The following is a 10,519-nucleotide window of genomic DNA, read 5'->3' as shown; positions in this document are numbered from 1 at the left end:
AAGGTGTTTTCAGTTGGTTGATAATATTGTAGGTTTTACATATCTAGTAATAATTCAGTTTTAAGGTCAGTTTAAAATATGTCTGGATTTAATTCAATAGCGTTAGGTAGAGTTGCTTTTCATTTATAGCAAAAACCTTTTTATAAGGCCACAGTTTCTTTTTTCTATTTTCTTTTAAAATTAATCTGTTTAAATTAGAATAATTTACAGAGCCTTCAGAGGCACATATCTTAACTGTTACAGGGTTGTGGTGGTCTTGAGCTGGTTCATAAGTCAAAATACAAGGTGTGACATTTCTAGCCTAATTCTTTATTGAGGCAACTATATAAGAAATTAAATGGAGAACGAAATACAAAAATTATTCAAATTACTTTTTGGTTTTTAAATAATTGTTTGGTGACCTTTGTGGTTTTTTGAGTGCGCAACTCCTCTTTTCTGTGGTTGGAGTAATTCTTTATTAAGTATCCAATCATGTAAGACAAAAAATTAAACAGTTAATGCTTATAATATAAAACGGGATACCTTTTTTGTATATATAAACAATCTAAAATAAAATACACAGGCAAATTAGGATATCCAGCAAGACCTTTTATGTTCATTCTGACTATTTAGACAGCCCTTAGGTAATGGGTTAAATGGAATTGACAAAACAAAGTAGGATTAAAATGTATTTGTAAATTCTGGGGAAATTCATATTCATGATCACTGAAGGCAATATTTTGGGAGCAAGGGATAATGCTGACATAAAGATCTTGCAAATCACAGATTCACTATAGCTTTGGTTATTATGCTGTCCAAGAAATCATCTAATCCCCTCTTTAAAGGTATTAACAGACTCAGCATCACATCATCATCCGGCACTGCATTCCACAACCTCACTGTCCTCACTGTAAGGTTGTACCTCAAGGAAAAATCAGCCCAGTAATCTAGGACCCAAACCCTTCCTTCCTACACCAAGACTTTAGCCAGCATTTAGCTCCCTAAGCTCCCATTTGTCTTCCTAAACTTAACCTGGCCCAGGCATTGGAAGACCTTCCCAGAAGATGCTAGAGTGAAATACCGCCTATCTCCATTAATTTCTATGGGATTCTTAAATTTATCAAAGGGTGAACTCTCACTTTCACCCTTTGATAAATACACCAATCCCATAGAAATTAATGGAGAGTTTCGCTATTTCACTCTAGTGGACTGTGGTTATCTCTAACTCACTCTTTCATAAATATTCCCCTTAGAGCCTAGATCCCTGAACTCATTCTTTAAGGTCCCCCATCTACCATTCATTTTGTCATTCGTACCAATATGTACTAAGACATCCCCACCCAATAATTTGTCTACCCGATCAACCACATGCCGAACCCTGGCACCTGGAAGACAGCAAACTGTTCGGTTGTAGCGACAGATTACCCTATTCACTTTACTAATAATTGAATCCCCTTCTACCACAATTTTAGGCCTGGCTCTGCTCTCCCCATCACTACTAGAGAAAGTGGTCTCCTGGCTGTTTGAGAGATCAGTCCTATCTAGAACTGCCAATCCAGAGTTCACACTCCCATCTTCTTCACACAATCTGGCAAATCTGTTGGGATGTGTATACCCTGGAGCAGCCTCCCTTTTCCTTTTGCCCACACTAGATGTTCTTACTGTCACCTAGCTGACTGCCTCATCAACCTGATGCTGTTCTCCTCCCCCCAAACTATTTGACCCTGCTAGGTCCTGCTCAGTGAGCAAGAGACTCCTCACAAGATTGTCAATAGAGCGCAGTTTTGCAATTTGTTGCTTTAGGGCTAACATGAGCCTCTAGCAGGTAGCAATCACTACAGAAGTAAGCAGTTTGGAATATGTGCTCTAAATCTGCATACATTTGTCAGACTGTGCACTGGGTCAGACTTTCAATCTTGCTAGCTCTCATAATTCCAGTTACAGATCAAAAAACAGGAATCAAAAAACATTAAAATTTATAACAACATTTTTACCTTGTTTGAACCTCCTTTTATTTGAAACTCCTGTGTTTGTAACTCCACTTACAGAGCACTCACTTAAATAGCAGCTAACCACTACAGCAAGCTAGATTCACAGGGGTCCTATTTATACTGTCTGTTCAGGTACACTAATCAAACCCCATCCACCTAAAAATGACTGCAATGTAAAGCAGTTTGTGGCAAATTTGCTATAAGCACAATAGCACACCAAATTTTGCTGTTTAGCGATCAAGATAAAAAAAAAACATTTAAAAATTAAACCACAATACTTTAAAACTTCAGTTGCTTTTACCAGTCACCAGCCTAGTGCTAGTAAGCCTGTTAGGTATATTTGCTCTGCCATAAATATTTCTGGAGCACACTAGTGCATATCTAATGATCTTCTGATGAAGTGACGTTTGGTCACGAAACGCGTTAAGCTGGTTCCCCTGCCTGCTCACATGGTGTGTTTTAATATGGAATAATAAAGATTCATCATTTTAAACAAGTTTGGTTTGTTTGAGGATGCCCTCCACACAACCAAGTTTGCTTTGAATATGTACTTCCGCAGCCATAGCGGATTTGGATGGTGCATTCCGACAAAAGGCTCAACAACCGATCTGTTAAGTGCAGCAACGGCATTCGCCCTCATGCTACCATATCTAAAGATATGATAAGAACAAAACATGGAGTAGCTTCAGCTTTCCTATACAAAAAGTTATCATAAAAACATTAAACAAAAAGAATGTTTCGTACAAGCCTTTTCTGTTGTATAGGGCATGCAGGCAGGGATATATTCTTTGCACTCATTGCTGCAAGCATGTGACATTGGCAGAAATGATGTTACAATGTACAGCTCATGCTTGCCACTTTGGCTGCAACCTGGAGCCAATACCCTCTACCCCCCATCTCTACCGCTGGATTTCAATGGAATATATCTGGTGGCAGGGGAAGAGAGGTGTTTTTATTTATTTAACTGTATTTTACTTACAGGCATCCAAAGACTGGGCCCTTAAAGCTGCTGCCCTATGCACATGCCTTTGAGTGCCTATATGGGAAACACGGTCCTGTATTCAGCCCCTATACTATAATGAACCCATTGATAAAGCTTATATAATATAGTAACATAGTAAGTAAAATAGTAAGTTAGGTTCAAAAAAGACACCTTTTAAATCTATATATAACCTGCCTAGCTGCTAGTTGATCCAGAGGAAGGCAAAACAACTTCAGTTGATGCTTCTCCAATTTACTGGCTCCAAGATGTCAATCGGACTAAGATCAACTTGTACTATGAGCTATTTTCCATAACCCTGTATTCCCTCGCTTGCTAAAAACCCTTTCCAACCCCTTCTTAAAGTTATCTAACGTATCAGCCTGTACAACTGATTCAGGGAGAGAATGTATGCTTGAGACAGTACATTGGCTTTATAAGTTTAAATCTCCCATTAATATGCTTACTCCTAAAGCAGGTTTTTGATCCCTGGCGAAGTAGTATATGCTCCTGAATAAAGTTGTAGGTTAAGGCAATATTTCTAAAGTGTTTACACTGGCCTCAAAATAAAGCATATGAATGAAATGTGGCAAATGACAGCCAGTGTGACTAAAGCTGACTATGCATGACCAGATTTAATTCAGCAGCCTGTCAGATTTCATCCATACTGCCTGTCTAGGCATTCTAGGCCTTCTTAGGTGTCACTACAGACCATCCTATAATCCTGTTAAATCACAGCTGATGTGTCCAAACTGCAGAATCCATCTGTAGATGCAGCATGTTGGCAGGTTCATAGTGCAACAGATGTGGAAGTGAAGAAAGTGAGATCTGTTCAAGTTCTCAAGTTTTAATAATAACAATAAAAATTGTCCATCCCATGTATGACCAGCTGTATGGTATCAGCAGGGGCGATTCTGGACCATGTGCCGTTGTGTGGCGGCCTTTACAAAGCCACCCCCTTGCTTTTAATTTATTAGCACCAGAGCAAAGAGCCTAAATATAGATTTTAAAACCAGAATTTAAAGTTACCAGGAGCGGCTTTTGAGTGTGTGAAGCCTGATTACATAATCTACTAGGATGAATGACTTCTATTATACTTGTAGTGCAATCACTTCCTCGCTTTTATATCAATTTGCTTGCTGAGGATCCCCCATCTCTTTGAAACAATTGATTAGATTAGTTTGCCTAGGAAAGATGACTTGTTGCTGAATATTAAGGGAACATTAACAGTTTGTAGTTTGAAGGAAATACATAATAACTTAAAGCACAGAAGGCTTGGTTAGTTTTAAAGGAACAGTTCAGTGTAAAAATAAAAACTGGTTAAATAGATAGGCTGTGCAAGATAAAAAAAAATTTCTAATATAGTTAGTTAGCCAAAAATGTAATGTATAAAGGCTGGAGTGAGCAGATGTCTAATATAACAGAAGACTACTTCCTGATTTTCAGCTCTATAACTTAGTTTAGTCAGCGACTTTAAGAGGGGCCACATGGTACATAACTGTTCAGTGGGTTTGCAATTGATCCTTAGCATGTAGCTCAGATTCAAAAGCTAACAGTTATGACCCATACCCCCCCCAGTCACTGATTGGTTACTGCCTGGTAACCAATCAGTGCAAACCAAGAGATCAAGAGAGCAGGAAGTAGTGTTCTGGCTATTATGTTACACATCCAGTCACTCCAGCCTTTATATATTACATTTCTGGCTAACTAACTTTATTAGAAACAATGTTTATTTTGCACAGCCTATCTATTTACCCAGTTTTTATTTTTACACTGAACTGTTCCTTCAATTTTTAGGATTGTTAGGGGAAGGGGCAATATGTGCATAGCAAGGTTAAAATGGCACAGCTATGGGTGTCTGTGGTTCTTAACATTTTGATTGCCTCATTTTACTACAATCTTTTAAAATGGAAAAAGTTTTACAGGCAAGTCTTCTGTGCATTCTATTTCTCTATTTTGAGCCATGACTAATGACCCTGTTGTAAATGAGTATACAAAAAAAAGATACTGAAGTAAAGACAGCTCATCGGAAAACATGTCAGCTTCTTGGAAAGGTTAGCATGTGTTTGTGTTTGCTTTGACATCTATTTATAGCTAGTTTGACTGCATGTATTTGCCTTATCAATGCACATGTTCATTTTTTGGACCATGAATGCCATTAAAAATGAAACATCACCTAAACATTACAACATGTTTCAATAGTCTACTGAGACAAACATGTAGGTAATATTTAACAATGATTTGAATATATTGCGTGAAACATTTGTATAGCTACATGCTATGTGTGACTTTGTTTTTCCAATATGTGCAAGGATGTTTTTATTGAAATTAGAACTTTCTTTTCTGCTTAATTCTCTTGTCGCACACTGTTTCATGGTGTAGGCCAAATTATTTCCTTTAATATCTTTTTGCTTTCTACTTACAACATATTAATAAAAAGGGTCACACAGTGAACTGACATTGGAATGATTAGGGAAACAAATGAAAGATAAACCCTTTCAGATAAGTACTCATTATGGTATGTCAGCTTGGGAAAATCTTTGAATAGGATGTTCTTTAGGCTGCAATTTACATTTATACTGCAGCACTGAAAGCAACCTTGAGCCCATACCAGATTGTACTATAATCTTTTACCTAAATTAAGATGTTTCAGTCCTGAAGGCCCATTTATTAATTTACTTAACTGGATTTAAGTAAGGAATATATAAATGAGACCACAGGTTGCTGAGATGATTGAATTACAGATTTTTCTGGGGATCTGTCCATCCAGCACTTACACTGAAAATGATTTCTTGTCAGCAAATGTCCTACTTTTTAGAAATAAAGTTTTTATTCTATAGCTCTGAAGAAAGTTATATAAAAGTGGGCCTTACAACCTAATGAGAGCGGCAACTGAGACTATTTTGTATTAAAGGGACAATAAGCTCAAAAGTGAAAATATTTTTATACTTGTAAAAATATAAATTTTACATGAGAAAGGTTACATGTAGAACACCATGGTTGACATCTCAATTCTGTTTATCTTCCAAACCTAAGCCCATTGTATTATCTAGAGCTTATCTGTTATATGTTGTGTAACCTTTGTCTTTATGCCATACTTTACCCACTTTTTACCAGTGCAGCATTATATTAAAATACATAGGAAACAATTGTGAGTTTTTTGGTTACTGGTCCTTTAATGTTTAGACCATGTGTGTTGGTTAGCAAGTAAATTAGTCCTATGCCACTATTTTGGATGGAATAAGACATTGGTTCATGTTTTGCCAGTGTAGTTTTTAGGGCTCACTGCTTATAAATAGGGAAAACTAGGAAACTAAAGCTACTCCATCTATGGTTCTTGCAAGGGAAATTCTAGGGCTCACTGCTTGTGGTCAGTGTTGGTCTGAATGACTTATATAACCTCACTCGGACAGGATAGAAACTGGGATCTCTGATAGTGCTCAGGAAAAGGCTTACATTATAAGGAAGTGGGTTTATATATATATTAAAGTAATTCTACAATATATTTTATAAAGCTAGAAATTTGCGTACATGTAAAATATAAACATGAGTCAAGAACCTCACTTAGCAAGCTACGGTTTAACTGTGTAGGAACAGTGGTAAGAATGTGAAAGTGTCCATGTGTTGATATTTAACTTTGACTTGTTAGATTAGAAGCTTTGAGCTATGAAATCCAATGACTGCAACACAGGCATCATAATTACGCACAACATAGTGACCTATATATACTGACCTACATAACATCCATTACTTCAAAGCACTGTATTGTGATGAAACAGCTTTCTCCAACTGAACGAGCAAAATTAGAATAATAGGTATGATCAGGCGAGTAAGTGCACTAAAGGAGTTATAATACATCACTCAATCTGCAAAAGTACTTTTCAGTTTAGTTGCAGCCACCACTGGAAAGCTGACAGGCTCCACATATACTTGAGAGATATTTATAGGGTTTTAACACCATAGCATCTTGGGTTGTAATTCATTAATTTACTCTAAATCATTACACTGGGAAATATCACCCCTATATACTTAATATCACTAAATATTAATCCACAATCTATGGAGACTGAAATTATTTCAGTGGTAAATTAATGATTATTCATTGCTGGGCATAACATATTTCAAATTACCAATTAATTCATTTCATTGAACACAATATTTTTGGTGAGCAAATTCATTTTATGGCAAAATCAATGGTCACTTTTTGATTCAATTTGGAATTATATGAATCATCTCATAATTTTATCAATTTAATGTCATCAGTTCACTAAGTGCATATATAAATTACATACAAACTCCTTGGTTATACAGTATACACTTTACTGACCACGTCACATTGATGCACAGATGAATTATAGGGCACGTGCACAAGGTTTAATATTTCTTCACATATTCATTTGTAGATTGTTGGTATTATAGGCAAGAGGTGTTTATTCTTATTCAAATATATATCTCTTTGTTCAGCCTGAGTCAACGAATAGGGCTTGTGCTGAACATACTTTTTGCCTATGGCTTTAGTAAAAAAAAATAGAACAATGTTTTTGTTATTATAACTAGGGCAAACAAGGGAACTAAATCTACTCCATCTTTGGTTCTTGCAAGGTAAATTGATTACAAGTGTAAAGATAATCTCCCTGGTCCTGCATAATGGACTCCTACAAATAAAACAGTCACAAAGGGATTAGGGAGAGGCGGTATACTTGTAATCTAATTATTTACTGAATATGTACCTCAGTATCCCTGTATAGCTCAAAACATGCATATACTGTATTATTGTTGTCTAAAAATAATTGACAAAAGTATGTTCTGCACAAGCCCTATTTGTTGCACTCATATTGAACAAGGGGGCATGCTGCCCCTTTAATTAATATTGGGATTGGTTTAAATGCAGTAGAGAACAAAGAAGGGTTGGTATTAATGTGATTACATATGTTGGGGCAATACCAACCCTAAACGTTCTTTGTTGGAGATTAATCAAAAATCAACAGTTTGCTTATATTCATTTTCATAGGTTTTTAAATGCTCGTGAATGAGCCAACCCCAATGGTATGATTTTGCAAGACCCTCCTTTGGCCGGAAAAAAACAAATTAAACATTTCAGGTGTGTCGGTGACTCACTTTACACTGCACAAATATCACAACTTCTAAATATTCCCACTGGAAAAAAAACACTATAATTTCACATTAATTTTCAAATGTAAAATTAAAGCTCACCACAGAATCACCCACTTTCTATTTATTCCTATGGGATTTTTAAGGGGCAGACATATCAAAGGTCTAGGTGAATTTTCGAATAAAAAAAAAAATCGAATTTCAAGCTATTTTTTGTGTACTTCGACTAGGGAATAGTCCAAATTCGAGTTAAAAATTTGAATATCGAAATGTATCATGTACTTCGACTTCGACCATTCGCCATCTAAAACTTGCCGAATTGTTGTTTTAGCCTATGGGAGACCTCCTAGAACCTATTAGGAGTCAATTGGTGGACTCTGAAAAATCTACGTTTTTGGGGGAAAAACTTCAATACGAATTCGATAGAATGCGCTATTAATTAGATTCGTACAATTCGAATTTGGTCGAATACGGACCTATTCGATTGAAAACGGACATATCTGGCCAAAAAAAAACTTTGACTTAATTTCGGTTGGTCTTTTTGAATTTGAAATTTTTCAAATTCGAAATTGACCCATGATAAATATGCCCCTAGAAGTGTATTTATCAATGGGTTAAAGTTAGAGCTCAGCATTTGATAAATATGCTTCTAAAATTCCCATAAGAATGAATAGGAAGTGGGTGAGCTTTTCTGTGGTGAGCTCTAATTTCACACTTGATAAAACTGCCCCTTAAAATACAAATATGTATTCATGTTGAACAGTATTAACGGAGTGTGCCTTGATGTTTAGTAACTCAAAATAGACACCTCATAAAAGCATATATTATATATTGCTTCAAGACCCCTTGGGAAATGCAGCCAAACTCTGGGATATTTTGCTGTACAATATGCTACTCAAGAGAAGAAAATGCAAATGTTAGTATGCCTGTACCTTATCAGTCACAGTTGCTAAATACTGACTTCATTATAAAGTCTCTGAAAATAAACTTGGTCAGTTTAGTTAGTTCAGGGAGTCCCCGCAAGCACTGGAGATCATACAGATTGCATTGTTCTAAAAGCTTGTGTGATCAGCCCATGTTAGATTTCCTAGCCAGGATTATCAACATAAATATACATATTTAACTATTCAGCTATCAGTTGTGTAAGGTGATTAGACATTCTATAAATATAAACTAGAACAAAACAATATGATTTTCATCAGTATAGGCAGCTGAGGTCAGGAGGATGTCACAAACATACATTAATGATAAAAGCATCCATTTGAACAAAAGAGATTAAAAGTGAAGCTTTGGATACAAAAGGTTCTTGTTACTGGAGGAGCAATGTTTATGAGACACGTGTCTACATTTATTAAACAAAGCTGTCTTTCTGTTCTACTTTGCTGACTTGGCAAAGAAAAGGGTGAAAAAAATTACTGAACTTGATGAACCAACGATCATACAGCCTGGGAAACTGAACTCTCCCGAAGTTGTGACTCATGCAAGAAACATTGGATTTAAGGGAGAAGTCTGCTAAGGGTCTGTTTTCAGAACTACATATAGCTACATTAATGGAGAGCTAAAACCTAGAACATGACTAATAATATTGTATTTAATATATACTGAACTTACTGTACAAAATCCGAGTTTCTGCAGCCCAAAAACAGTAATGTTCCATGCTTTCAAAGTTGTCCTCAGCAGCTCCCCATCTTGGATGTTTTAAGTGCCATTGACACTAAGGAAGAAAAGGAAGATTTTACTTGGGAACAGAATTCACGCTGTGATAAGCTCTGTTTTACTGGCTTTCTTGTGAGTATAATACACCACCAGAAACACTAGGATTTCAGGTGGACAGGTTCCACTCCATCTTTCTACGGATCACTTGTCTGCTGTAATTAACCCACTTTTCACTATAAAAAGTTTATGGGACACATAAAATGAGTATTTGAACACTTATAGGGTGGTTCTTATATATTATAAAATACTACACTATATTACTTTTCTGTTTTTTCCCTCCTCAAATCACTTTGAGGTATACAGCGATTTTTTTGAAACTTAAATTTTTTGGAGGTGGAAGAGAGCCTGGTGATCGCTGGATTGGGAACACACTGCGTTTGGGAGTTGTTTTATATTTAACAGTCAGAAACATGCAGTCTTTGTTGGGTATGTTATGGAGTACTCAAATCTAGAAGGCAACGCCTACCTTCCTCCTCCTCCACATCCTTACATTGTTCATTATCCACCATTATCCCCCTTCCCAAGTCCTCCCCTCATTGGCTCACCAGAGCAGCACTAAGATTCGCAGGCCTCTCCCTCCCTTACGCACCTCTCTGTGCTTCTACCGCTGGAATGATGTCGGAACCAGTGACGTCATTGAGAAGGCTCCTGCAGGTAGTGGGCAGGGGCAAAGAAGGGCCGGCAATTATGCCAGATTATTGGTTATTGATTGAATTCTATGTTGCGGTTTAACCCCTATAAT

This window comes from Xenopus laevis, chromosome 1S (assembly GCF_017654675.1).
Source record: "Xenopus laevis strain J_2021 chromosome 1S, Xenopus_laevis_v10.1, whole genome shotgun sequence".
Classification (NCBI taxonomy): Eukaryota; Metazoa; Chordata; class Amphibia; order Anura; family Pipidae; genus Xenopus; species Xenopus laevis.
This window is presented reverse-complemented; position numbering follows the sequence as displayed.